The following is a 7391-nucleotide window of genomic DNA, read 5'->3' on the forward strand; positions in this document are numbered from 1 at the left end:
ATCACTGATTTTTGTTTTGAAAATTTCCCACTCATTTCAATTTATTTTATTTTTTCTTTTCTTTCTGAGATAGGATTTCATTCTGTAATTCAGGCTGGCCTTAAACTCACTATGTAGTCTGGGCTGCCTGAAACTCATGGCAATCTCCCTTCCTCAGCCTCCCAAGCGCTGGGATTACAAGTGTGCACCACTGCACCTGGCTTCACTCGTTTTAATAATCAAGGTAAAATGCAACAGAGAATTATTCCAGTACTGCAGCATTGGCTATGAAGTGCTATCAGGCCGCTATCCTGTCTTGTTTGTCACTTGTTTGGGGTAGAGGTCCAGCAGGGGAGACAGTTATAGGGTTCTAGACACAATTCATGAAAAGGAGGGTAACACAAGCAGCTCAACAATTGTACCTCTGAGCTGAGCTGCGGTAATTTATTTTCTTTCTTTCTTTTTTTTGGTCTTTTTCTTTTTTTATCAGTACCGGGGATCGAACTCACGACAGCCTTCTTGCAAGGCAGGCGCTTATGCCGCTGAGCTAAATCTCCAGCCCCTAATTTTAGTAAAATGATGGCCTGCCACATGGCACCCTAAAAAAAAGGCAATGTGCCATCCAGATAAAGCCTGCTCTCTGATCTACAATGCCAATATTAAACTCCTGAATACTTATTTAATTCTACTGTAGTCCAAATCCCAAACAAAAAGGCAAAACTTGACCTTCAAACTCCACAGAGATCTTAATATGGCTTTTCATATTTTCAACACTTATGACAGAGTTCTGACACAGGCAAACCTACACAAGGTGGAGCTGCCTCCCCCTCCTCCACAGACCACGCTCAAATGCAGCAGAACACATTGGGCAAGAGAGTGCCCCATCCTGGCGTTCTTTGAGACCTTACTCCAGGGCCGCTGGACTGTCTTAGCCAACAGAGAGGGGGTAAGCCATCGTAAAATGCCTACACTGCCAGATTTGTTGCGGACAAAAAATTGCTGCCGAAGACTGAGGGGGCTCAGGGCCAGCAGCCCCCTTTGTGGGTGTCTGTCTCAGAGTCCAAGTCACACTAAAACTCTCAGGTAAGAATTCTCTATATTTGTGGACATAGAGGCCATATGTACAGAGTTCTTCCTGAGTTTTCAGGCCGCTATAGTAAGTCCTCAATCTCTAAGACGGGGTATTGGAGATCAACCTATGCCATTTATAAACAGGGCCTATTTCGTGCAAGTCCCAGTCCTAAATCTTCTTTTTTTTTTTTTTTTGTCTTTTTCCTTTTTATTGGTACTTGGGATCAAACTCTCGACTTCCTGCTTGCAAGGCAGGCGCTTATGCCGCTGAGCTAAATCTCCAGCCCCAAGCGAGTTATTGGATTTTTTTTTTGTCTTTTTCATTTTTTTTATTGGTACCAGGGATCGAACTCATGACTGCCTGCTTGAAAGGCAGGCACTTATGCCACTGAGCCAAATCCCCAGCCCCCCAGTCCTAAATCTTAAAATGCCTTTTATATAGGCTGACTTAGACACACTGAGGCCTCAACAGCTTCCACCTGTTATTGCTAGTAAACCTCTCCTCAGTGATATAAGACCACCTCCTTCCTTTCTTATTTACCAATTTCTCAGGCAACCCTGGTCAAGACTGACAGATACATTTTGTCTTCTCACTTTGTTTATACTTTTTCAGGATACATAAAAGCCTTTCCCACAACCAGGGAAACTGCTAATATACTTGCTAAAGTTCTGTTGCAGCAAATCATTCCAAGGACTACAACCAGGTTACAGTGACCCATACCTGATATTCTTGGTAACCCCAACAGCAATCAAATTTGCTAGACTGCCATTCTGGTTTCACATCACTCAGGCCCTAGATCTGACCATCCTTTTCCTACTCATTTCTGCCTTACCAAGGCCTCACGGCCACGACTCACAGGTTGTCACGTTTTGTTATTCACCTTGGTTCCTAATTTCTTACGTTCTATTAATGATCATTTTTACAGCAGGACTCTTAACAGTATCTCCTAAAGACTCCAACATCATGCATACCAGAGATAAGCCTCACCTACCTACCCTTTTAACTTTTACCCTTTCAGATGGGGGAGTAAGCACCTCTCATAACTTCACTCCTCCTAACCCTACATTTATTTTTTCAGAATTCTGCCTTACCATGCAAATGTTTCTACCTTAACATGGTCCTGAGATAATGACATGTCTAAATCAAAGGCACCTTTCCTTCTACCTCACCTGGGTCTTTAAATATGACAGTGCCATGCCTCCTCATAACATCTTGTCTCTTTGTTTTTCCAGTCTAATGTACATACATTCACCAGTGAAGTTGTCCTGGCCAAAACACCTGGTACCAGCTTCTACCTGGGTATCAACCATCATCCCATGAACTCCCCTAGACCCCAATACAGTGTCCTCTGCCAGCAGGAAGCAGTTAAAGAGAGAAATCTTCGCCCCTTTTCATAATAATAATCATAAGACGGGATATGAAAGGGTTTTGGCCCAGACAGGATACTGTAGCCAGGAAAGCCAAGGAGCTCTATCTCCCCCACCCCTAGGAATCTACCTCTGGAGCCAAACTAGTGCCAATGGGTTACCTGTACATCCCTAATGCCCCCTCAGGCACCACCCCTAACCTAAGCTACATATAGACCCCCACTCCACATGTTCCATGGAGAGATCGACAACCCCAGGGTGGAGATGCCACGCCCTAGGGGGTCAGGGGTGTCTCTCCCTGCATTGTCAAAATAAAGGTCATTTATATTTCATACTTCTTATCTTTTCATCCACCCCCGGTCCCGCATAGTTCTATCAGTATGTAATCTCTAAAGCCCACAGACAGTTTCCTGTCTCCTCACATGGTGTTCTCCGTGTAAAGGATGTGAACACAGTGGGATGGTAGAGCCATCAGCTCCAGGAATGTCAGCTGGGTAGGAGCTCAAGGTAAAGAGGCTGTGACTCCCCAGGGCACAAAAGCTTATATATCAGAAACCAAAGCCTCAGCCTCCTCAGATGATTCAGTTGCTACCTTAATTGAATTATGCAAATTGATCTTCTGCATATCCTTACCCCTCTGCATTTTGCAGAGATGCTTTTTCTCCCCACCTGGCCAGCCAGCTCAAGTTATGTAATTCCGTAATTCCCACCATCCTCACTGTCACTCATACCTGAGCCACCCCCTTCTTCACAAGATAATAAATGCTGGGAGAGGCCTAGGATCAGGGCCTTTGTCTGTGCATCCTCACAGGGATTGGACTTAGGACCCTTGGCTGCCCTTATCTTGGAACATGTCTTGGTATCTTTACTCTCACCCAGGGTTGCATTGGAGGTAGATTGGAATTAACTTGCTGGGATTCCAATAACATCGCAATGGGATTACAAATTTAACTTTTTGGATTGTGAGGAAGACTAGAAAGAGGATTACAATACTTAGATGATTGTACACAATATTTGGAGGCTTTAATAAAAAACAAATACATGATGATCTGCTTATGAAAAAGGGCTCTCAGTCTCTACAGTTACCAGTTCCTCCTGCGGCTGTGATTCACAGCATTCTGGGAAGAGAACTTCAGCCCGCAGTCACGCTATTTCCTACATCTAGGGTGCCATTGCCTATACCTGGTTCTGGCGACCTATTTTCTGCTGTGATTCTAGTTTGGGGAACAGCCAACAACCATCCAGAAGCAAGGTTGAGGGGTGGTGGGGTTGGGACAGACCATATGGGATAATAGAGGTTGGGTATGACAAAGAAGTAGTTTTTCTGTGTGAACAACAAAGTGTTTCCCAAATGCTTTCGAGCAGTGTAGTGTTGCAGTAAAACAGTCTGGGGAAGGAATGATGCTTGAGGAAGTCAAGAGGCAGTGAACAGCTCTGTTTTACACCGGTGGTCCTGGCTGGAACAGCTTCCAACAAAAGCCAGACCCGTGTGCTGTGGGCTAGCATTTTAATATGATGCATAAGCAGGAGGTTCGAAGGTGGAGCAGAACAGTCTGGTAGTTCTTCTGATTAACTAGCAGGGTGAGATTGTGGGTTACAAGGTTTGATTAATGATCATCGATTACAAGACTAGATTAATGACCACAAAGCTTGGTATAATCAGGTACCCTCTATGTTCAGTTACATTCCCATGTTTACAGGGGTCAGGGAAATAATTACAAAGCCATGAAGTAGTTATAGAACTAGACAGATTCAAAGAGAAAAAAGCTTTAGAAAGAACAGCTTTTCTTGTTCAGTTTTCCCTTTCAGTAGCACTGTTGGACAATCCCTATGCTTACTACTGCCGATGTAGTTTGGGGTGGCAGGCAACCCTATGGAGATGGTAGACCCATCTGTGTTAGGCACAGAGGAGCTGGGTTACACAACCCCTAAGGTTAAAGCTGGGGTTCAGATCCAGGCAGTCTGGCACAAATGTGCATACTTTTTATCACTATATCAAACTGCCTTTTAGCTGAAGCAAGAGTGAAGATTTGGATGGGAACAATCTGTTTAGAAGGATATACACATTAGATAAATTCATTTGAAAATCAATTTTGTCATAACATAATTAAATCTTACATATATGTGTATGTACTATTGGTCTTGTTACTGGAGAAGTCCTGGAACCTACTACAGTGCCTGGCACACTCGATAAACCTGGCTAAATGAAGTGAATGAATAAAGTCATCCAAAATTATATATTACTGAATGGACTGATGTGCTAGGCAAATAAAGAGCTACCTCTTATTGAGCTCCTCCTCCATCGAGGACACAAAATTATGCTTGCTGCTGTCATTAGATCTGGCTTCAGCCTAACCGTCTGAGGTACTGAGAGGTACTGAACCTGTAACACGCATGCCACAGTACACACACAGAGCCGTCTCTATCAGCATGTGAACCAAGTCAGCCCAGCCAAGGCTTGACAAGGTATCAGCGTGCACATGACAGCAAAGATCACGTTAGTTATGCAAAAACATGCCAAATGCAAACTTCTGCCTTTCAGTAAAATGCTGTTTGGTTGGGGATTTAGCTCAGTGGTTCAAACACTTGCCTGGTAGGTGCAAGATTGTGAGTTCAATCCCCAGTACAAATAAATAAATAAATAAATAAATAATAAAAAGCTGTTTATCACTGAAAGTTCTGTTATTGTGTTTTCTTTTTAAGACAAAAGACATTAATATGAGTTTTTTTCTAAACTAAAACCTCAGAATTTGGGTTTAATTGCAGGGTTGGCATTTTGCAATAAATAAGAGGGTTTTGGGATGCAGCTCAGATACTCGGTCTCTAAAAGGTTTGCCATTGTTGTAGAATTCAAGAGACTGGAGAGAGAGAAGTAGTAGGATTTTATTTTAGGTTTACACCAACTCAGAGAATTTATGTCCAAAGGTCTGAGCCCCGAACAAAGGAAGGGCTCCCATTTTATTCATGTTGCTGAGGCAAAACTTGTAGGTGGGCAAGTCTGCACAAGTAAAACAAAGGCAGTTTGTTAAGCTGTGATGGTTTTGAAAATTAATATATCTTGCTGGCCTTGCTCAGGCAAAACAAGGTGTTATACGGACAGAATGTTATAAAACTTTACTTACAGAAGTTAGTGCTTTTTTCTGTATTAGAACAAACAACAACAGCTGTAGGGAGGAGAAAGTTTGGGGAGATTCAACTTTTTCTTTTTGGGCCAAGCCTCTTGCTCATATGTAGTAGCTTCCTAGCTGCCCTTCCTGTCCCTGGTTCCCCCACTTTGCTATGAAAAGAAACTCTTATTAAGAGTCACTTACTTCCTCTCTCTCCTCATCTGCCACCTAGATGACCACTAACCTACTTTCTCTCTTGCCTACTTTGTACATTTCATATACACAGACAAAATCATATTCCATGTGGTCTTTTGTGACTCACCTTATTCATTTGTTATTTATTTTTGGGTAGCCTTGGGGATTGAATCCAGGACATTTGCACTGGGTTATATCCCTAGCACATTTTTTTGGTACTAAGACTTGAACTCAGGACCTTGGGCTTACCAGGCACGTGCTGTGCCTCTGAGCTATATCCCAGTCCCCTGTTTTCACTTTTGCAAGAGGGTCTTGGTAAATCACTATGTTGCCCAGGTTGGGTTCAGACTTAGGAGCCTCCTGCCTCAGCCTCCCAGAGTGCTGGTGTTTATGGATGGTGCAGTGTTCAGTGGTTCCAGGTTCTAGTCCCATTCAAAGAATTGGAGACAACTTATGAACATAGCAGGGTTTTTTTTTTTTTTTTTTTTTTTTTGTCTTTTTCCTTTTTATCGGTACTGGGGATCGAACTCACAACTGCCTGCTTGCAAGGCAGGCGCTTATGCCAGCTGAGCTAAATCCCCAGTCCCAAAAATAGTTTTATGTAGGAAATACATAGCAGGAAATGAGAGAGAAACAGAAGAAGAAAAAAAGAGGAAAAGAAGAAAAAGAAAAGACACGGATGAGTCATCGCCAGCCTCATATCATCTTTTGACATTAGATCTGAGCAGTCCCACACAGAGCTCTGAAGCTGCTCTACGCGTGCAGCTTGGTTATGATTTTTTTGTCTTTTTCCTTTTTATCGGTACCGGGGACCGAACTCACGACTGCCTGCTTGCAAGGCAAGCGCTTATGCCGCTGAGCTAAATCTCCAGCCCCTTGGTTATGATTTGACAGCTTTCCATGACTGATAGGTCACTAGGATTGTAGGCAAGTGACCATGTCCAGCTCTGCTTGATGTCTGGAGATTAGTCCGCACTGTATCATGTATCAGTGCTTCATACTTTATTGGCGTTTGTGCTGAAAATTACTGCATGGGGTGTGAAGGCCACATTTCATTTGCTCACTCATCAGTCAATGGACATTTGTGCTCCACGCTTTGGCTATTGTGAACAGTGCTGTTATCCTGTGCTGTTTTTTTTTTGTCTTTTTCCTTTTTATCGGTACCAGGGATCCAACTCACGACTGCCTGCTTGCAAGGCAGGCGCTTATGGGCTCTCAGCAGGGGAAGAAGTGACGTCACCGTCCTGCAGGATTTGGCCCTGCCAGGGCAGCAGTCTGCACGAAAGTTCTCCAAGTGCGGGGAAGGACTTGGCATGGGATGCATCTGACAGCTGGGGACAAATAGGGCGTCCCTCCCCTGCCGCAGAGAACCCGGATCTTGCGAACTTGGGTTTGAGATGGGTCGAGCGAGGCTAGTTCTTTGTAATTATTCAAGACAAAGAAGAAGCCCGAAAGAAGAGCCCACACACAGACAGCGGAAGGGCGAAGGGGCGCGGGAGGGAGAGACAGTGACACAGATTACGACAGAGCAAGAGCCGACGCGCACACACTTACACACACCGAATTGCTCCTTGTTTCTGAAAGAGTTTTGGCCTAGACAGGATACTGTTAGCTGGTAAAGCCCCAGGCGGAACCAAGGAGCTCCATCTCCCCACCCCTAGGAATTTACCT

This window comes from Cavia porcellus, unplaced genomic scaffold (assembly GCF_034190915.1).
Source record: "Cavia porcellus strain 051 isolate PalLab524CR breed Dunkin Hartley unplaced genomic scaffold, mCavPor4.1 scaffold_18, whole genome shotgun sequence".
NCBI classification, from domain to species: Eukaryota; Metazoa; Chordata; class Mammalia; order Rodentia; family Caviidae; genus Cavia; species Cavia porcellus.